The 22,744-nt window shown below is 44.0% G+C and overlaps 1 protein-coding gene and 1 long non-coding RNA gene across 5 annotated transcripts in view; both read right to left on the reverse strand.

Moving 5' to 3' along the window:
• The window catches only part of RPS6KA2 (ribosomal protein S6 kinase A2), a 468,026-nt gene that overhangs the window by 166,170 nt on the left and 279,112 nt on the right, over positions 1 to 22,744 (reverse strand). Inside the window, exon 1 of one of the 4 annotated variants that reach the window (XM_043543200.1) lies at positions 19,671 to 19,907. The exons of the other annotated variants lie outside the window; for them this stretch is intronic. The gene's annotated coding sequence lies outside the window, so the exon portion shown is untranslated. Of the gene's footprint in view, positions 1 to 19,670; positions 19,908 to 22,744 lie in introns of those variants that run through there. 4 annotated transcript variants of the gene reach the window in all.
• Positions 10,484 to 13,328, reverse strand: LOC122465102. The gene is made up of 3 exons (XR_006289669.1): positions 13,264 to 13,328; positions 12,224 to 13,054; positions 10,484 to 11,669 (listed from the first exon to the last, which is right to left on the reverse strand). It is a non-coding gene; the product is annotated as an uncharacterized LOC122465102 (long non-coding RNA).

A 22,744-nucleotide genomic window follows, 5' to 3' on the forward strand; every position in this document is an offset into this window, starting at 1 on the left:
TGGAATATGTTGAACAGCACTGGTCCCAGTACAGACCCCTGGGGGACACCATTATTTATTTCTCTCCATTCTGAAAACCGACCATTTATTCCTACCCTTTGTTTTTTATCTTTTAACTAGAGTGCCTGGCAATGCTTCCAGGATCATCTAAGGATCCTTATATAATTTAAGGACAAGCCTTTTATTATCTTAATCACTCTGCCTCTGTTTATAAACAAACTCCCTGCCCCAAGGGTGGAAGCTGGGGCAGCACAGAACTCATCACATATCACACTCAAGCTGTGTTGCAGTTAAAAGCTCAGTCTGGGGCTAGGGCTGCTCTGTGAGCAGACCTCAGGTATGAAACTGGGGGAGAGGGGGCAAGAGCTGCCCCTCCCTTCCTAAATAGTGTCCCTGTACACATAGGCGGCGAGTTATATGGACTCGTGGAACCCTGGCACCAGGAATATTCAGAGCCTGGGGCCCTGCTCCACCAATATTTGGAGCTGGGTCTCTCCCCGGCCCCACCTGCCCCCCCATGCAACCCCCCCCTGCGGCCCTGGAGCGCCCCACGCCCCTCCCCAGAGCATCCCTGCCTGCCTGTGCAGCTGCCGGCTGCTGTTGCCTGTGGTAACAAGAGACAGGGGCAGCAGTTTGAGGCAGGCAGCTGACTGCTGCACCAGGGGAGGGGGAGGAGGCACCCACGTGCTTGGCAGCCCTGTTCCCCCCCCGCCCCCCGCCACCAGGAGGGGACCTCACTCACCTGAGCAGCTGCTGGGGCTTCGGTGAGTATTTGATCCTGTGATCTGCCCCTATCCCCGCCATCCCTGCAACCACCACTCCTGCCCCACACTGGGCAAGGGGCAGCCCCATCCACCACCCCCAATGAGGCTATGGTCAGGGGCAGCAGCATGGGAGGCCACACATGATGGCAGCCCCCCACCCCACAGTACCCACCATAGGGGAGGCGAGGGGGCTTCCTGGACCTGAGTGGGGCCCTAGGAGCATGTGCAGAGTGAGTGTGCTGCAGGGGGGTGGGGGGGGGGGGAAAGAGGAGAGGCCCATCACCCGGAGCTTCCTGCTGCCGGCGGGGAGGGGGGAAAAAAAAAAAAGTCCTCTCTGACCCTAGTCTTGGGGCAGCCTGTCTGCACCCCAAGCTCCTTGTCCCTGGCCCTGCCCCACCCCAGAGCCTGCACCCCCAGCACCCCAAACCTGAGGTCCCAGCCCTGAGCCCCCTCCTCAGTGTGAACCCCTCATCCCCAGCCCCACCCCAGAGCCCTCACCTGAGGGGAAAAAAACACGCAACTTAAATTTGGTGATCAGTTTGGGGTATGATCATGTTTAGCACAATACTTGATTTTACACCCTTTAAAATATATAATTGGTTATATACAGGTGTTATGATGTAGGAATGTTCTTAATGTTTTCTCTGAATCCTGTGTGGGTGCCTCAGTTTCCTCTATGCACTTAAGGATCTAGGTGGTAGGATAAGGGTGTGTGATTGTTGTAGAGCCCTAGAGGGCCAGGGTGATGCTGTCTACAGAGAGAATGGCTGACACTCTGTCTTCTGGCAACTGATGGCCTGGGGCCCTCCCCTGCAAGGTGCCAACTGAAAGTGTTGAGTACAAAGAGATCAGGTGGCCTCCTTGTCCAGAAAAAGACACAAAAAGGTCAGAGGAGGGGCTGGAGGCCGTGTCATATTGGAACTGGCTGGGGAAATGGGGAGAGGCCCAGAACTTGGGTCTGGGCTCCCCATCCCCCAGGTTGGAACTGACTGAGGGGTCCTGTTTTCTGTACCTACAACAAGCTCTGTTTTATACTGTGTTCCTTCTGTTTGTCTGGCTGGCTGAGAGTCACGTCTGACTGTGGAGTTGGGGTGCAGGGCCCTGTGTCTTCCCCAGGAGCCCTGCCTGGGCGGACTTGCTGCAGGAGGTGCATGGTGTGGCAGACAGCATCACACCGGCTCTCTAGGGCTCTACAACAATCACACCCCCTTATCCCACCACCTAGATCCTTAAGAAATGCATAGGGGAAACTGATGCACCCACACAGTATTCAGAGAAAACATTAAGAACATTCCCACTTCGTCACAACAGGTACAACAAAACATAATGTATTGAAGCAGGCGAGTGCTGCTTCTGACTTTCTACTTTTAATTGACCCTTGAAATCTTGTGGCGCCGGTGTGTTGTAGCTTCATTTTATCCCAGCAACAAATTCTTGATTTGCAGGACCACTAACAATCAACAACTCTAACCCTATATTTGCTTTAATTTTAGAGAGTATTCGCTTTTGAGGGTTGTTGATCAAAAAGAGTGCTTGGTTGTTTCCGTATTCAAAAGAGTATTAATAACGTTGATATTCTTAGTTAAATAATTTTTTCTTACGATAGTGATATTGTGCAATAAAGGGCAACTGTTAAATGCTTACGGTTTCCAGTCCATTTTTACATTTAATAAAATATATATCGGCTTACGGGGCAGGTGGGTGGGGGGACTAGACCCATTCAGGGCACCACCAAAAATTATACCAACCTGCTGCCCCTGCCTGTACAGATGCTCCTGTTTTGGTGCTTTGTGGGCTCAGCAGTAAGTGGAACACGGGACCAGCTGTTCTGTGGTTATATCCTCTGTTTAACCCCAAGGTTTTCACACACATATCTTAGAGAGCAGCATTATTGCCTGCAGAGTCCCTCCATGGTTGTCAATGAGCAATCACATGGAACTCTGCCAACTGTAACAGAGCTCATGCCATGTTGGGGAGGGGGACAAGGAGAGAGGACCTGGAGGGGAAGGGAGGGGGAGACAAAGCACAGAGAGCCACATGAAAATGCAGCCATTGCTGCAGAATGGCTTTTACTTCTGCTGAGGTGGAAGCTCATGCACTGCCTGCTCTAAAGCCCCTCCTCAGCACCATGGAAGAGGCCATGCTTCCTCGAAAATTCTGAGGTTCAGTTCACCTGCCTTCTCTGACCCTGTCCCCATGGGATTTTTCTTAAGCGAGGAAGTGAACTGGCCCCAACTCAGGGAGTTTTACTTTCTCCCCACCCAGTGATTTCAATTACATGAGGTATTTGACCAAATTTCTTTTCTGAAGAGGCCTGAGATATCTGCTGGGGGGCAGGCAGTCAGTCTAGAGCTGGTAATATTTAGTGCTGGACAATTTTATGTACACGTCGGTAAAGCCACACAGGATGCAGAGGTGCTATGTAAATTGTAAGAGGTTTATCATATCACAACAATCACTAGAAAAATATTGTTGCACTTTGCCCTATCCTGTGCACGTGCACACTCAGAGAGCCATAAAACAGCACAATAGGGAAGTCCATCCCTGCAGAGATGAGTCATCTCTTCTAGGGGCCAAGTGCTGATCTCACTAAAGTCAATGGCAAGTTTTCCAATGAGCTCAATAGGATCAGGATTTGGCCTTTATTCAGTCTTGCCTGTATATTCAAGAGAAGGATAGACATGGATAAACACAGAAAGTGAGAATACTCAAGACAGTATCATTTGCTATAGCCACCCATTTAGTCCAGTTTCAGATCCCTGCCTATCATTAGTGAACAATTCATTTTCAGTACAGTTCAGAATCAGTAAGAAAATGTCACAGTTGGAGACATTGCTTACACCTAACCACAGGAGGCTAGACTGTAATTTTACCCGTCTGCCTGAGTGAGGGGCAGCGTGTAGCTGCATTGATCCAGAAGCAGCCCAGAGCCACAAGTCCTGCCTTGCTCCCTGCTCGATCTAGGGAAGGAATAAGTTACTACACCCTTTTTAATGCAGCAGTTTACTATCTGTGCATATAGTCAACTATTCTTGCCAGTGAGCAAGAGAGTGTGCATGCATGAACCAAGGCTCCTTCCAATCCCTGGTCTTCTCTGCCCATTTGCTTGTGGAGCAGAGGTAAGGGGGGTACCAGGCATGCAGCCTCTTCTCCCACCCTGCACCGTATTCAGGCCTGAAATCTGAACAAGGCAGAGCAAGGGAGTAAGAGAGGGCGAGGACCTTGCTCCCCTGTAAGGGGTATGACAATTTAGCTTGTAGTCAACATTCCAGTGGTTACTCATAATATTTCTTGATCAACATGAGCTAGACAACATGGCCAAAATACAAATGGGTTCTCTGCTTACCACTGAGTTGCCTATTTACTTATGAACTAATTTCATTTTGTTGTCTTACACTGTGCTCTCAAAGGTAAAATTAAAGAGATGCAAAACTATCTGACAACACCTCTTCAAACTAGGTTCCAGTTACAAGGAGAAATGTTCAGCTGACGAATGCTAAGATTAGCACACAAAATTCATGTATGTCTGGACCTGTATGTGTGTACCTTTACTGCACCTGCATGAGAAACACAGATCATTTGTACAAGTAGTTACCTACAGTGCTTAAGGATTGTTACCCAATTCCACATGCAAGTACAAATGCACATATAAACAGATTTATAGCACAATAATCTGTTGGAAATGTGGTCCAGCAAAGGTCCTCTACATTTCGCAGCTTTGTGAATTAGTAAGAAGCCCTTCAGCTTAGTTTACATAACTCAGTGATTCACATTGTATATCTCTGAGGGAACAGTTTGCTTGTTATATTCAACCACACAGCCTCTTTTCTGCAGAGGCAGAAATGTTTTAATTTACCAAGTATATTACTACACACTTACCAGGAATCATCCATCAAAGAACACAATTAGAAGATTTTTTTAAATTTTGAAACTAGAACAAAATGCAGGAAATCCCTCCAGATGCTCAGAAACCCCTTTTAAGATTGAGATGAGACTAAAGTTCTCAACAAAGTGACTTTTTTGCATAAATCTTGGCAGTCCTTGTAGAAGAGCATGTACTGTGAGCAAACTTCATTTTTGTATTGAAAAAACAAAAACCAGGAAAATAATTTGACAGCTCTCTGCTGAATAGGACCTTGAGGAGTTTAACTTTTTATTAGTTTCACTGTTGTAAAATTCAAATGCCATTTATGTTACACAGTAATGCCAATTTCCTAAATATTAATATACAAAAATCTTTGATAACTTTAATGTATATACACCAAGGAAAATTACAATCTAAACCCTGTCTCTGTATTCAAGTGTGCAAAAGAGCAATTAGAGGAAGGTACATAAATATTCAAATGCACCAAAAGTTTATATAGGGCTAATGCAACCCCGCTTGAAATCAATGCAAAGAGTCCCATTGACTTCACTGGATTTTGGATTAGGCCCACAGTAAGCGTGTGTAGAATCACATTGTATGGTTCAAGAACACCCTCTGCTTTAACTTACAGTAACTTCTTACTTCTGCCTATGGGTCACTCTACAGCCCATAATAGCCATAAAACAAGGTACTACTGACATTCCCCCTTTCACTCTGACAGGCCCCTATGCCCGATACTGCAGCATCTTGCACTGAGGGAAATTCTCCTGTATGCTGTCAGACTCAGAGTCAGAATTTGGCTCAATGTTTACAAATTAAGATGTAATACACTGGACCCTTGCTAGAACATGCATCTATATAGCACAAATTTGCATATAATGAGGTCGCGGCCATGAATCCCAAATTTAATTACTTTAATTGGAATTTATTTTAACACAGTCCCGCGCATGGATCCCAAATCCTGTGTTCTAGCAAGGGTCCGATGTACATTCTCCAAACACGTTGATGCTCTTTCTAAGTTTGAAGGGATAATAATGAGCGGACCGTGAGCTAGAAGGACACAAAGTGGCATTAGACAAGTCAAAATATCATATCTAGGTATGTTTTAATGACTTGTAACTCAAAAGTAGTTTTTTCCAACCTTTCCAGATAAAATACTGCTTGGCTTTTAGAGTAAGCCTGCGGATTGAAAGGCTCACCAATTTTGCTCTTCTTAGAGAGATGCTAAACATGGGCTTAAAACAGAGAGTCTGATTGTAGCTTTTGCGATCATCTGTCAGCAGAACCCCTAAAATTCCTTTGCACTGCCACCTTTAATGTAAATGAGAACCAGGTGCTGTGGGTTCCATTCTGCAGTCACTTAATGCACGGAACTGCCATTGAAAGCAAAGCCCATGAAGTCAATGGAAGGGAATCCCTTTCCTTCAATCTGTTATAGCATGCTATCCTCCAGTGCTTTAAAACATCAAGCATTCCAGATTAAGAACAACTTCACTACAGTGCACTCCACCCTACAAGGATTTCCTTGCACTCCTGCAAATCTTGTAGAATGTTAAACCAAGATCAACATGTCTGTGCCATGTATTTTTAATTAGCCTAAAAATATTTGATTCTTTTCTACTGTAGCTTACACCTGGTGCAGCAAATCTACACAGTATCTAACTACTAGAAAGTTTCATAAAAGATTAAAATACTCCCAGTGGTTTTACAGAACCAAATGAGAAGTTTAAATGCACAAGCTTTTCCGAGAACACAGCTGCCATCTTCAAGGTAAAAACATGGCAGAGAGAGCGAGAGCACACGCGATCTGTGGTAAAACTTAGTAATAGTTGTTCCTATGCATTAAAGGACAAATACAGGACCCATCACCTGACCCAAGTAGCCCTGCCACACATCCTCCTCCTGGTCACAGAGCTGCTCCACCAAGGTTAATGCAGCCCCAATGGATGAAGTAGCCTCTCCAGTCCCCCCAAGCAGCACCCTGTGGAAGGAGGACTGCAGGTTCCACCCTGCCCTTACTCTCAGCCAGCTGAGCCACAGGGTGATGCACCCAGGCAGAAAGACAGAAATAGAAGGAACAGTAAAATACGGTCTAATAGGTTAATTCAATTGGAGACCTCAAAACTGGGTGTCTGAAAATACAGGAACATGAATGTGTTCCATTAGAGGCTCAAGGAAGATAAACGTACACTGCACAGTGAAACTTTATTTGGTATAGAATCGTCGATACAAACTGTACTGCAGAATGGTTAATGGAATTAAAAGCTGTGAGACAGCAGACTATACACAATCCTCCTAGTTGCTGAGCAGTCACAAAAACATTTTGGACTTCTTGATTGGGTTAATTTTTCAGGCAGAAAGAAAAGAGTGGGCACAGACTCCAGGTCTTCCTCCTGTTCTGTTTTTTGTTGACACTCTAAATATAGCTCCTGCTCCTACACTGCACAAAGAAGGATTGAGAGCAAAGAGCAACAGTACAGCTTATATGGATGTAGCCCTACTTTCAGAATGCCAGCTAAACAGAGTGCCGTATTTGGGACGCCCCAGACAAAGCTGCTTTCTGTTACTATCAGGGAACCTGTCTTTTAATCCTGCCCTAAGCACAATAAATTCCTTTGTGATGAAGGCTTTAGTCAAAACCACGGACACCAGCAGGCCCAGGTGTCGGTCAAAGCCACAACAGAACTGGGGCCAAAGCTCTGAGGGAGGAGCAGATGTATCACTCATCAATTACAGCTGTTTTGCAACACAAGAGTGGAAACCAATTTGGACTCAGTAATCCTCTCTCCAAACACAAGTGCTCAAGTTCTGGCTACTCATCTCTCTTTAAACTCAGAGGCAGTTATTGTTCTCATCATGTCAATTGCACATAGAATTTTGGGTCAACCCAAACTGCATTTTTCAACAAAACTATTAGTTTGGAAAAAATCTTGCCCGGCTCTGCTCAGGATCAATATTGTAAATACCAGGACCCTGTTCTACAAAGCCTTATTCATATGAGTAGTCCTTATTCATAGTTGTAGTCCCGTTGCTTCCAGTGCGAGTGGAGGTGTCAGAAAGCACTGCTTGTGAGAGTGAGAATTAGCAGGATCAGGCCCTTCAAAAGAAATACAAAAGAAGGATGCAGATGGCTAATGCAAGATGTACCATGTTCAACAGACCTTAATTAACTGGTACTGTGCCATAATGACAAACATGAGTTGTTTTCACTAATGGCACAGTACCAGTTAATTAAGGTCTGTTGAAGATGGTACAAGAAGAGGAGGAGTTATCAAATGTGCCAAATTTACTATATTAAGTGAATTGGGCATCAGCATCTGTTGCAGCTAATCAACAAAATGAGATAAGTGGGGCAACAAATTATGCCCTTTTTAGTCAGCTAGCACTGTTGCCTCTTTTGTAAATATGAGGAGTTTCTACATTTGTTTTTGCTAAATATTAAGCAGTAAAGAAAACAAACATCCAGTCAGCAAATTAAAGGCCTCATCCAAAAACTCTGGAAAGACTCTCATTGACTTATATGGGTTTGTGATAGGGTTCTAAATAGATAAAGTACTGATCCATGTGCGTGTCAGGTCCACTGAAAATTACCTAGGTTGCTAACTGCTCAACTACCATATGGTCACAGGGCAGATACAGTTGGGGCCCGATTCTGGAAGCCCAAACAAAGGAGAGGAGTCCCAACTTATAGGAGTAGTCACTAAGCCTGGATCCACAAAGGGACTCCAGTGCTGCAAGGCCTAACTTCTAGGCACCTTGAAAAATCACTGGGATCCACAATGTCTGACTCAGGCATGTAGGGCCCCTATACAATGAATGGGGAGAGATGGGCATCTGAGACTGTGATCCACAAAAGCCAGGGAGCTGCCTAAGCCATCCAATGAGAGATGCTGATAAGAGGTATGTTATAAGCCCTGCTCCTGAGTTCAGTGCCCAAACTGGGGCTGTAGGAAGGTGCTGATCTTTGTTTGCGATCCTCAGCTAGGAATCCCTCTTCAAGAAATTAGGCAGTTTAGACACCTAAATAAGCTGTTTTTTGAGAGAACGGCTTAGGTACCCACTTAACTCCATGCAAAAAAATTTTTTGTTCGGGGGGCGGGGTGGGGGGGTGGGGTGGAGGAGAGATGGTGGATGGTACCCTACCCACTGCCTTTCTTATAACCTGTAGCCCAGTGGGTAGGGTACTCACCTGGGAGGTGGGAAATCTCTGTTCAAATCTCTTCTCATCAGGCAGAGGAGGGAGTTGAAATGGGGGATCTTTCGCATCCAGTGTGAGTATTCTAACCACCGGATTTAAGGTTGTAAGGAAGGCTGCCGTCTCCTCCCTCCCTGGCTGTGTGACGTGGAGTTAGAAATACTCCGAGTACACCTACTGGATTGGTCCCCACAGACAAGATAGGAGGGGAAATACCTATCTTCCCCTGGCTTGAGGATCGTACTGGGACTTAGGTGTGAGATAGGCATCTGGGCACCTCCCTGAGGCAGAAGTGTGCATGTTCAGAGGCAAAAGCTTCAGTGCTGAGTGAGTTCGGGCATCTACAAGGTTAAGTGGCAGCCAAGCAGCAGTTTTGGGAACCGCAATTGGGCCTAAAAGTGGGCTTTAGGCACTTAAGTCCCTTTGTGGATCTGGCTGTAATGTGAGTATCACTAGGCTCCTTCAGCAGGGTGCCCCCTAGGACCTTTGCCACGCCCCTGCACTCACCCAGGTCGCTGCTCTGCAATGTCCAGATGTTCCACCATGACAGCCTAATAGTAACGGGATCTGTCTTATGGCTGAGCCCTAGACAGTATGCCTCTTCCAGGGTTGTCAACAAACATTAAAAGAAATGAACACAAATGAGTTGTCCCACAGGTGGGACAAGGATTTCTTCCTTTAGTCAACTTCTGCTAACCTGTGGCCCCAACTAGCCTCACAGGCAACTAAGGAAAAATAGTCCCATCAAAAGTGGATTCAGCATTGGGCAGCAATCATCGGAGAAGTTCCAGACTCCAGCCAGCCCGCTTGCCAGGAGCTGAAGGCCAGAAGTCCACTCCCCTTTCTAGTCTGCCACCAACTGTGCTGTGTTTTCCCTTTTTAAGCTCTTCCCTCCAATTCTGACTGGTGTGGCAGGGTGGGGGCGACTAAGCTCCCAGTAGGGCAGTAACTTGGTCTTGCCCTATGTGGTGGTTGTATTCAGTGAGAAAGGATTACAGAGTTGAAGAAGCAGGTCCTTGGTCTCTTAATGGCTGACTGCACCAGTCTCAGGCAATGCTGTTGAACCAGGTAAATGGCTTTATTGCAAGCCTTCCTGAAAAGGGAGCACTAAAAATAAACCACAATTCTAACACCTTCCTTCAGCATACAAACATCCTCCCTCCAAGGAGAAATGCCATCAATTCTTTTTAACTCCACAAAAATAAGCCTTGGCCATTTATTCCTGACATTAATATCTGCAGAGGGGAATTCTGAATTCCCCTGCATTGCATCCTGAATACAGGAAGCTCCAATATGCTACCCATTTATCCTTTAGCAATTTTCAGTGCCAGAAGAGTTCAGTCCTAGGACACACTATTACTAAAAGAGGAGCTGTAAATAGAATCCCTAAGAAATGTCCTAGATAGTTAGAACTACAAGGGCATGTAATCAGGAACATGGAGAGGATATATAGAAAATATGTTCCCTATGTTGAGATTTTTCCACAAGTATCCAGCTTTGCACCCTGACTGAAAGTCCCTCATATAGAATGCAGACAGATGCTGCAGCTTCATAACATGCAACTTTATCAAATTCCACTCATTCAGAACTAATTCAAGTGAATGTTAAGTTGATGAGCTGTACAGCTCATCAGGTTTTATTAATCAGAATTCCAAGTAATCTAGTTAATATAGCTCATGAATCAAGCACATACTATTTGGATATGCAAGGTGAACACATGATCAAGGTGACTGAGAATCAGCCTATATAGTACAGCACTTTGCTTCCATTTCCCCCCTACCCCATGTAAAATTAAAGTCTCTTCAAAGTTTCCATTGTCATTGGAAAATGCTTCAACAATCAAACCCAGAGAATTACTCTACTGGCCACTAATTCCCAGAAGCCCCAAAGCCACTTGCTGTGAAAGAAGACTGTTCATGATTTGCAACTGCATCTATAAAACAATGAAAAAATTGTTTCCCTTTGTCTCTTCAGATGCTTTGTTCATTGCTTTCCCCAGGGAATACCCTGCCACCATTTTCTATTGGAGTGGGCCTCGGTTACTGTATCATTTAAATGCCTGCTATGCTGACCTAATTTGGGTCAGCAGAAACCAGGGATTAGTCACATTTCTTAAAAAAAAAAAAGTTACAAATTGTATTAAACTGTCACACAAATTTACTTTGATTGATTAGCTGTAACTATTGTTATTGAATTCTTAGGAGGTTGTTCTTTAGAATGTTAAAATACATGTGTGGGCTGTATCTTTTGCATTTTGGGTGGGGAGGGTACAATAAATTGGAGAGATTAGTCCACATTCCATTTTTCCTTAGCAATAATTCTGTGTGCATTTGCAGCATCTTCCATCATATGTCAAAGTGTTTTAGAAACATTAATTTAGCCTCACAAGACCCTATGAGGGAAGTAAATATAAACTTGGACAGATGGGGCACCTGCGGTGCAGTATGGTTAAGTTGCTTGCACATGCTCATGTAATGAGTCTGGCCGAGCCAGGAATAAAAGCTTACTTTCCTGACTCCCAGTCCTAATCACAAAACCACACATATTTTACCACTACGTTTTAGTTTGGAGGCCTATGCATGTAATATTGCTAAATCCCAAAGTTCATTTCTAGATATATTAATGTTTTACCTCATGCTCATCTGTGTGGAATATACTAAGATTTGTTTTCTATTGTACTGAAATGGAATGGTCTCAGCTAGGGTTGCCAACCTTTCACGATTGTCCTGGAGTCTCCAAAAATTAAAGACTAATCTTTCATTTGAGATCATAGGATGTGATGAAACCTCCAGGAATACATCTGACCAGAATTGGCAACCCTAACCTCAGCTTAAGCACAGGGATGCTGTAGAGTTAACATTCATAAACCAGTCGGAGAACACTTCAATCTCTCTGGTCACGCGATTACAGACATGAAAGTTGCGATATTACAACAAAAAAAACTTCAAATCCAGACTCCAGTGAGAGACTGCTGAATTGGAATTCATTTGCAAATTGGATACAATTAACTTAGGCTTGAATAGAGACTGGGAGTGGCTAAGTCATCAAAACAAGGGGTAACCTATTTCCCCTTGTTTTTTCCTACCCCCACCCCCCCAGACGTTCTTGTTAAACCCTGGATTTGTGCTGGAAATGGCCCACCTTGATTATCATACACACTGTAAGGAGTGTGGTCACTTTAGATAAGCTATTATCAGCAGGAGAGTGGGGTACGGGGAGGTATTTTTTCATGCTTTGTGTGTATAAAAAGATCTTCTCCACTTTCCACAGTATGCATCTGATGAAGTGAGCTGTAGCTCACAAAAGCTTATGCTCAAATAAATGTGTTAGTCTTTAAGGTGCCACAAGTACTCCTTTTCTTTTTGTGAATACAGCCTAACACGGCTTTTACTCTGAAACCTGTAGAGTTACTGTATCAGAACTGCATGGAAATGTTAAGTATTCAATTACCTTCACTGAGAGCTCCCCATCCATGTGTCCACATCAAATAGGGCCATCTCAACTTCTTAAACTTATTCAGCTGGCAGAAGAATAACTAATTGCATGTATGTAGTTCAAAGCTGTTTCAAATCTCTCTTCCAGTTAAAATGTGTGTTATTTTAAAACCAGTTATAGTCCATTTGTTTAACCATTAGACCATTCTGTTTAACACTATCACCGGGAGCTATTTTCTTGTTATTTTGGTAATGGACTCAGACATCCAGCTGACCTCTGCTAGGCTCCTTGGGCTTGGCTCCTTTTCGAGGGGGACGAGGGGTGGGGAGTAAGTAGTGGTATTTATCAGATGCTACCAACTGGCAGTGCCACACTGAGATATTACTCACAGCAGATTGTGTAGATCTTCATAATATGACCCTCCCCCTCCTTTATGTGCTTTGATGAGAACGATCATTTAAAAGGATCACCGTTGGGCATACTTAGAGTTAATATCTCATTGAGATGAGTAGGACAGAGTCCACACCTCTGAGCAATTGTTTCAGGCAGTCTGCCGGCAAAAACACAGCTTAAATATTGGAGCAGCAAATGGCAGAGGTCCTGGCATTGCACCTGGGAGGATAACATTTTTGTTGTACCTTTCATTGGAGGATCGCAAAACACTTTAGACAAGTATCATTCCCATTTTACAGATGGGGTATTAGAGAACAAATAGGTTAAAGTCTTGATTTTCACAGATGCTAAGCACTCAGGACTTCAGCTGAAGTCAACAGGCACTGCAGGCGCTTAGTATGGCTGAAAATCAGGACATCAATGATTGGCACAAAGCCACACAAGAAGGCTGGACTAGTACACCATCTCCTGACTGCCTGTCCCCAGCTTATACAGCCAAGCAATGCTTTCTGTTCCAAGCACATACTCATTGACACATACAATGTAAACAGAAAATAAAGGTTTTCATTCAAGAAAAGGTCTCTCATGGAAAATGTCATTTCCATATTTACAGTTTCACAGCCTTTATTCCAGCCGCAGCTCTCTTGCTGACTCAGAACCCATCTCTCCCCAGACCTTCAAACCACCACCAACTACAACTACTTTTTGTCTTTTATTGGACCAACTTCTGTTTGTGAGAGACACAAGCTTTCCAACTTACACAGAGCTCTTCTTCAGGTCTGGGAAACATATTCAGAGTGTCACAGCTAAATACAAGGTGGAACAGATTGTTTAGCATAAGTAGTGAACACATTTCAGGGGAGACTCAAGGTGAAATGGCCTGTTAACACCCCTCCAGTCGTGGTGGGGGGGAGGGAGGGGGCAGGATCTCTCAGCCCTCATCCCCAAAGGAAACCTGTGCAATACTTTGGAAAGATGAGCCTGGGAGATTAAATTCATTGCTCTGGTAGGCACTAAAAATTATGGAATTAGTAGAGACACTGTTATAATAAACCATAAATCCAATCTGTAACCCACTAATACCCCCACGCACCCCTAGCTGCCTTCACCCCCTTCCCTTCCTTTCCCAGCTATGACTGGAGGGGCGTTAACAGGTCTCTTCACCTTGAATGGTCCATAGAAATACATGTTAACTATGTATGCTAAACAATCTGTTCCACCTTATATTTAGTGGTGACACTGAGTAGGTTTCCCAGACCGGAGGAAGAGCTCTGTGTAAACTCGAAAGCTTGTCTCTCACCAGTAGATGTTGGGTCCAGTAAAAAAAAAAAAAAAAAAAAAAAAAAAAAAAAAAAAAAAAAAAGATACTACCTCACCCACCTTGTCTCTCTGATATTCTGGGACAGACACGGCTACAACACCACTGCACATGTATTTTTGTGTCCGACCTACATGTTGCATTGATCTTTCAAACACTAGAATTGCTAGTCCCTAATGATTACTTGGGCGAGGCAGCATCTGCTCTATTTAATTAAAGACAAGAGATTAGCAAGCTAGAAAACAGTCATTACCTGCAGATACTAACAAAATAGCCACCGCCACAAATCCTTTAATGCGATTCCTAGAGGTAGAAAGTATTATTGTGAGGGTGGCACTTCCATGTCACAAGTGGCATTAGTTGTTCCAGACTATAAGAGGTTTATTTGTTTCCAGAAACGTTACTGCCAATATTTCTGGGAGCAAACAAGAAAAAAAAGTGGCCACAGTGATTATTAAGGGACAGATTCTGATACATATACTCATTGAATAGTACCTGTAGCTATAGAAGAAGGTGTCTCATACCCTGATCTTGCAAACATTCATGTACTTAATTTTTGGGACTACTCACATTTACCAAGTCACGCACTTGCTAAAGTATTTTCATAAGTATTTACCATAAATAGCAAATTATTCAGATTACTTGGGCCACTGCATATTAAGGAACCCAATGTTTCTTGAATAATTTCAGCTCATCAGTTCACATAGACACTCTTTATATTTTCCTTTCAAATGGCTTCTCTTTTTACATTTGAGAAATCTACTTATTAAGAAGACATGTAAGTTACAATCAATAAAGAAGTTGATGGGACTTTTGATTAGTGAATTCTGTGTTTTGAGGCCCCTTAAAGAACACAAGTCACTATTTTTGGATTCATTCCTTAGAGATGAGTCCAAGAAGCCACTCTGTGTCAAGTTGGGCATCCATAACAGAGGCCTTCAAAATCATACCACTTATAAATACATTGGCCCAAGTTCCATGCTCAAGGCCACAGTCAGTGACAGAGTCAGGACTAGAATCCATGTTTCCTAATTGCCAATTCCAGAGCTATTTTTCTAGTCAGCGCTGGGGCAAAGAGGGCAGTTGCCTTGGCCCCCAGCCTCCCTCCCCCCCCCCCCCCCCCATACCTTGGTTTGCCTCAGACTTTTCCTAGGTCTATCTGCTCCATTGTATTTCCACTCCTCTCCCACACCTGAACCCCACATATGATTTAAAAGGCTGCTCTGGGAAAAAGGGACTGCTTTGTGCAGCCATGTGCTTCATCAGGTGAAAAATATCATTGGTTCCTGGAGGCAAGTGCTTTACATTAATAATAAGGGACATAGGACATCTATTGGTCCTCACCTGCCGTCATCTTAAAGACGCAGATGAATACCCATTTGCAGGAAAAATGTGGCAATATTCTTAGCTATATAAAAAACTACTGTTCAATCTACAGTACATCTCTTATAAGGCTCACTAAATTCATAAACCTGAGTGATCTTCTTAATTGCTTCTGTGGGAAGGTTCCCATGTAATTGAGAGTCAATAAATATTACAGAAAGATGATTTCTTCCCCGTCAAACTAAAAGTGACTATGTACAGCAGATGCAATATTAGCACAATGACAAAAATCTTAGTTGAAAGGGCAATTCTCAGAGAGAATACAGGACACTGCTCCCAACTCATCCTTGATTAGCCTGACCATCCATTTGTGAGCTATTACAAAAACATCTGGGTCCCTCCAGGGAAGTAACGAGTCTTACTACTAAATAAAAAAGGCTTGCAGTCTATAAACGCCACCTAAGCAAGCTGTAAAGAGCAAACATGGGCAATGGAAACCATACAGTGACAATGTAAGGAACTCAATACAAAGTGACTTAAAGAAAATAAGTAGCTTATATAAGTTAGCGTTACAATACTCTTGTATTATCACTAAAGGTATTCCCTCTCTCAGCTTCAACTGCCATGGGCTATGCATCAGAATTTAAGGTTACATAGTTGTCACAGTTTCAGAATAACTGCGCTTGTATTTCCCCCGACTATGGTCCACCAACATCATCCACTTTAGCTTCTGGCCCCCAGCTACCACTTCTCTTGAGTGGAAACCCACATCACGCTCCCCCGACAGGGGACTTTAAGTCTGCATACCTCTCTGCTTACACTGTGAAATCCCCAGCAAGGCAAGGGTCATTGCCTGCACTTTGCTTTCTCTCAGAAGGTAAGGTTCAGATTCTGTCATGGGTATTTTTGATAAAAGTCAGGTACAGATCACGGGCAATAAACAAAAGTCATGGAAGCCCACAACCTGTCACTGACTTTTACTAAAAATACCCAGGGGGTGAAGGGAGACACAAAACAGAGAACTGCCAGGGCTTGCAGTTGCTCCAGCTTAAGCCCAACTGCTGCTCCAGCCCCAGCCCCAGGTCAGCTGATCCAGGGGCCCTGGGGCTGGCCACAGGTCCAGCCCTGCCCCAGAAAAGGTCCCGGAAAGTCACAGAATCCATGACAGAATCGTATCCTTAGCTCCTTCTATGCAAGTACATTTATTCTTAAAGGAAAAGCATTACAGAGAAATCATTACAAAAAAAAACCACCACAAACAATAAAAACCTACTAGCATACTGAAGGAAAAACAACAAAAAAACCCAAAACAAAAACAAAAAACCTTACCAGAGTTCACCCCCACCTCCAGCTTAGGGCTCTAGTGCGTTTTAGTCCTTTAAAACCCACAACTGAGGGGTTTCCCTTGTGGTTACAAGTTCATCTGTCTTAGATCCAGAACCAAAGCTGGGCACATCAGCAGTTTCTTTCTACAGCCTAGACCTTTGACCATGGCCTTCTGTAACAGGTGATCAGCAGACAATGACCCTTTCCTAAGTGGGGAGTTTCAAAAGGCTGGGTTTTTGCATAACAAGAGTTGGGAAATTTTAATTAACTTTTCCCTGGGGCTCCCCAGGAAAGCTACTTAACACTCATTGTCCCAAAAGTCCATTCTTGTCTGGCACATTTTCAATACAATCTTTTGGACTCCCAGGTCTTCCATCTGTCATATTTCCTCCCTAGAGAGCTTATACACAATCCTGACCTACAATAATACATACACTTAATACAATAAGGTCTTTCAAGGATATTGCAGGAAATTACCATATCTGCCACAGTAATATCGTACAACGGGCCCAACTGTAAAGTTGGGACTTGTATTTCCACAGAAACATGAGCTAGCAGCAGTATAGGGTGAAAGCACTGGTTCTCTTATCATTTTGGTGAGTTTCAACCTCAAACTGATAGGAAATAAACACCAAACATGCTGCTTCTGCACTGGGTCGATCCATTCAAGAGACAGGTCATTAGTGGCATGGCCTGGGGCACAAGGCAGCAACAACAAAGTCAACTCCAAGGAAGGAAATTAGGGCCTGCTCTGAAGCCAACTGAGTCAATGGAAAGACTCCAACAGACTTTGGATCCGGCCATTACAGAGCTGGTGTAAGTAACAAAATAGGAGTAGAATAATTTTTGTCTACATAATCAGTGTTTTTGGCATTCAGACACTGCAGTTATACCTTGTGTTACTTGTGCTTACTACAGAATCCTTCACATTAACTACAAATCTTCTACTGAACTTGCAATATGTATTTCACATACTTCACAATAGTTGCACTCCTTACAGTGAATCTACAGGATTTTATGGTATGCACAGGTTTATCCAAAGATGTAATTACAGTGTAGTTAATATTCCTGTGATATGGTCAAACTTAATCTCACAAAAAAATCTTCTAAGCCAAAAAAAAAAATTCTTAACGTTCACTAAATATCAAATTTCATGGAGTTCCATCCACCCTTAAAAATACTGCTTTTTGCCTGTCCTTGTTTAAATGTTCTCGCCCATCCCACAGGAAGCCGGGTGAGTGGGGCTTCTGTCCCTGGCTACTGCAGGAGTTGGTTGTAGGGAACTTGTGCTCCCAGTCACCTGAGGCGATGGTGGGCTTTTTTGATCTACAAGGCTTCCGTACTGGAGGATATGTTCTACCCTTTGCAACCACTATTGGTGCTAGCAGGTGGAAGAGCAACTTTCAGCCCTAAAATTTCCATCTCCTCTCCCTAGCTGAGGATAGCTTCATTACACAGAGCTGGAGCTACCAGTCAGGACAGTTCAATTTCAGGAACATTGCCGCTTTTAGAATCTTCCCTGAATTGCTTTCAAGGAAGAACACAGGCACACAAAGATGTCAAGACACACTAAGCATGTTCAGAGCATTTTCTGATTTAATTCTCAAGTGCCCAGTCATAGGGTGAAGACGCCCTCAGGAAGGGGGCAAATTTGGGCAGGAATGTAAAGATGAAATCTGCTTTATCTGGCTACATTTGTATGAGTGGTAGCCTAAGAAACGGCAGCTTCTAGGACAGTGGCGAGCCCACATGCTTGTCAGCCCCAATCAGTTTACATTCAGTAGTGCCCCTGGAGTGTGAACAAATTCCTTTTGACTTTCCCATGAATAATGCACAACATAGAAAGCTGTTTATATAGTAGTAGATAGCAATAAATAATGTGTGTTTGAGGATTATTATTTTCAGCAGTTGTCTAGTGGTATCACAATATCCCGTGCAGAATATAGTAGCGGTTGATGGTTATTTACAGTAGTCAAATCACTTTTTAAAACCACTTATAGGGGGAATGTTTTTGCTTCTTCCAGAATTTAACTTGTAGTAAGATAGCATTTAAAACAAACGTCGATTTAATATTAGTGTTTTTCCTACAGAGGATTGAGCCTCAGACTAAAAATGCTTGATTAAAAACAGATCTAAGGACATCTACAGTGTTTTAAAGGCTCTGTGCAATTGCTCAGATGATTGCTCATCAATTCAATACAGCCCTAAAGATTATTCACGTCTAGTAGCATTATTAAAGGACAACCAAACTTTCTTCTTACTCTTCTGAAGAAAACTGGCTCCTATTGTGTGCTAATCCCAGCTATGCTTGAGTAACATCAGTGTAAGAAGATGAAAGCTATCAGCTAGTTTCATTTCTTTCTAGGTATAAGAAAATAATCTCTCCCTTCTCTCTCTCAGGCTATGTTGCTGAGCTAGGCAAAACTATCAATTTTTGTTTCAAAATCTCCCTAGATTGTACCTCACAAATGTATGTTCTTGCTTCTATCTGATGTGTCCATGCTTTTTCCCATCTGTCTTAATGTGCATACTGCTTGAGTTTCCAAGTGCTATTAAGACCTCACAAAGTACCTCTACATTTGGATTCCGCCTTATCTCAAGAATACATTGAGCAAGAACTCCATATTGCTATTGAAAACCCTGCAGAGTGATTGGGACATATGGTGTCTACAATATTATGCCTGTTATTATGGGGTTCGTCACATTACAGTGATTTCCACTCCAAAAATGAATTATTCACCGCTGAAGATCCCCATTACACATTCTGAAAAATATTTTAAAGAGATCAGGTATTTGTTTTATTTCTGATAGGGTAAGAAAAAAGCCAGTATTTGAGACAAAAGTTACAGGCTCACACAAAATTATGATTTTATAAAATGTGCATGATTAAGTGGCAATCTTTGATACAATTTGTCATTGTACAAGCAGGGGCTTCTGTCCCTCCCCATTTCCCCCAGCAATCAGCCAAGTTATGTGTTGCCACAGCCAGTTTCTTTCAAGCAGTTTTATTCTCTTAACACAAGTGAGTAAACAAACAGTCTTTTAACTTACTCTTTGCTCTCCGGCTTCCAGGTCACCCCTCCCAGGGTCTCCCGCGTCCTGCTGCAGGCAGCTTCCTAGTTCTCCTCAGCTCTGCTCCCTTCCTGGAGTACTAAGCTCCAGGGCTGCCTCCCCGAGCACCTGGCCCCTTGCTCTAGGGACTCACCAGTGGAGTTAGCTCCACTACACCATGGTTTTCCTGCCCCATGCACTACCTACCACAATCTCTTTCCCCTTCTGCCTGGCCTCTAACAACCCTTTATAGGTCCAGGTGTAGCCCCTCCCCTTTTAATTGGCTGGATTGGGCTCACTTGTTCTGACAGAGCCTCATCTACTCACAGGGATCAGCTCCCCTGTGACAGTCACCAACAGTGGCCAGTATGAGAAACTATGTATATCTAACTGTTTAGGCTTGGGAGGAATTTTCTCCTGAGGCAAGTTATCCCACCACTGGATATATGCCGACATACAAGCATACATGCATGCGTGTGTCTGTGTGTTGGGGGGAGGTAATCAATTTCATGGGTTGTTTTTTTTTTTTTTTTTTTGCAGTGCAGTTTATTTCTAGGGTTTGTGTTTGGAATAGTGCAGTGCCCATTCCCTGAGTACAATGGTGCCCTTCAAAAAGGAAGAAGAAAAAAAAAAAGACCCAAAAAGGGATAATAAATATAATAAACTAACCCACTCATCACCCCTGAACTGCCACAAAGACAAGGAAATGCTCACTGACTAAGATTCACTGGAGAAGTTCAAGGACAGACAGAAACATCTTGCAATGCACCCTAGAGGGTGGGTGGGCAGGCAAGGGCTCTCACAGACTTATAAGGAAGTGAGAGAGTTTCAAGATCCACAGATCCACTGGCAAGAATGCCTTGCCACTACCCCTCACAAATGCAACTCTAAGACAAAGTGGGTGAGGCAATATCTTTTATTGCAGCGGTTCTCAAACTTTAGCAACCCAGGGACCCCCATTTTGATTTAAAAGATTTTTGCAGACTCCCAAGCCCCCGCCCTCAGCTCCAGGCCCAACCCCCACTCCACTCCTTCCCCCAAGCCCCACCCCTCCTCTTCCCTGCCTCTTTCCACCCCCTCCACTGAGTGCGCCCTGTCACCGCTCCTTCTCCTCCCCGCCTCCTGCACGCCACTGAACAACTGTTCTCCGGCATGCAGGAGGCACTGGGAGGGAGGAGGAGGAGTTGAGGGAGGAAGGGGAAGGAGTTGATCAGCAGGGCCTCTGGATCCCCTGGAGTACTCTTGTGGACCCCCAGGGGTCTGCAAACCCCAGTTTGAGAAACGCTGTTTTATTGGACCAATTTCTGACAGCAGAAGTGCTCCAGTCAAATGTAAAGATGGTGGTGCAGCAGGATCTGATGCAGACAGATTCCAGATCATTCAGTGGTTGAATAAGGCTGCTAATCTTTGGCTGCCATGACATTTACCATGATATAGCCAACAAAACTCTGCCACTGCTGATGGGTGTGCATGGGCAGATCACCACTGATTGACATGTACCTTAACAGCTTTACAGGATCAAATTCTGCCCTTATTCTCACCTGTACAACCACAAATACAGTCAGAATTTGGCACTCTCTATTTTTTAAGACATGAATACGATACATTTCCCTACTGAATCTGTGAGTTATGTTTAATCTACATGCAAATAATATCAATGGAAATGCAAGTTCCGGAGTAAGGTTTTTTTGCCCATAAATTGTCACTTGAGGTGACGGCCTGAGATGTGTCACACTGATCCCCATTACGCACTTGTGTTGAATGGCTTTTAATGCTTCCACTTTAGACTATAAGCGCCTTTCGCTAAACTCCTTGAGAAAAAAAAAATCTAGTGTTCAGCAGCCTAGCTAGTTCTCATATTAGAGACAGAATAAACTATTCATGCCCAAGACATTTCTTGTTTTAAATAAAAATGACATTATCTATCCACTGGTTTAAAATATATGTTTTTAATACACACATACACACACACACACGTGTGATTTGAGATTTTTACGAAGAGAAAACTGAATTAGGACTAGACTGAAGACGAATTCTCCAGTTGGCCAAGTTCACTTTGTGCTATAAAAAGGCTGAAAGTTGTTGTCCTAGGAGAATTCCCCCTGGGCAGGGGCAATCTCTGCCCATGTAAAACTGGCAGAGGTGGTGTAAGTTGGCCCTCTGCTGCCCATCGTAAGTGGGGAGGGAAAGTACCAGGGGAGGAGGCATTTCATGGAAAGAGAAACGAGGGCAGGGGCTATGGGAGAGCTGAGAATCAGAGAGCTGCCATCAACTTCTTGTTGCTCCCTCTTCACTTTCTGAGCCCTGGGCTTTCACATTGAGCCCAACCACAGCATGGTATGTACTGGGAAAGCACTGGGAAACGTGTGGCTCAGAGAGCCCCAATTCCACCACTGCCCCCCTTTTTCTCGGTGGGAGGAGGGAGGAAAAGGGTGTAGTTTACTTCACGCGTTGGGCCCTGCCAGCTCTGCTGCCTGGGGTGCTGGGGGTGAGGGAGAAGGCTGTGGAACCATGGCAACATTCCCTCCTTGGCCCCTTGTTCAGTTTGGGACCAGGAGCTTTGATCTGAGTAGCCCGAATGTGTCCATGCTGGTAGGTGGGGACCTACTTTCTCTTCATGGCAGCATTAAAGCTAGGGAAAATTCAGACCTTTATTGTATTGTGTATATACTGTTCCCAATTCTCTACTATGTCCAAGCTGGGCTCTGACACAGTGGACAGCAGAAGCCACAAGGATCTAGTTGAGACTGACTCCCAGATCCTTGGCCGCCCAGTGCTGGCAGAAGTGAGAGTAGCAGAGGAGCCTACTCTAACAGAGCTTACGCTAGCAGGGCACCCCTCCCAGGCACTCCCCTCCTCTTCTTCCTTTCACTGGGGGTGGGAAAGGGACAGCTGGCATAGGAAGCAGTGATGATGGTGAAGATTCTCCTACATGGAGGGAATTCTGCTGTGGGAATCTCCACTTGATATAATTTCACTTTGTACCACTTACAGTGAGCAAGATGAACTTGGTGGCCTGGAGTACCCAGCCCACTGTATTTAAATGGTACAATACAGCATGGGTCAGGGCTCAT

This window comes from Chelonia mydas, chromosome 3, assembly GCF_015237465.2.
Source record: "Chelonia mydas isolate rCheMyd1 chromosome 3, rCheMyd1.pri.v2, whole genome shotgun sequence".
Classification (NCBI taxonomy): domain Eukaryota; kingdom Metazoa; phylum Chordata; order Testudines; family Cheloniidae; genus Chelonia; species Chelonia mydas.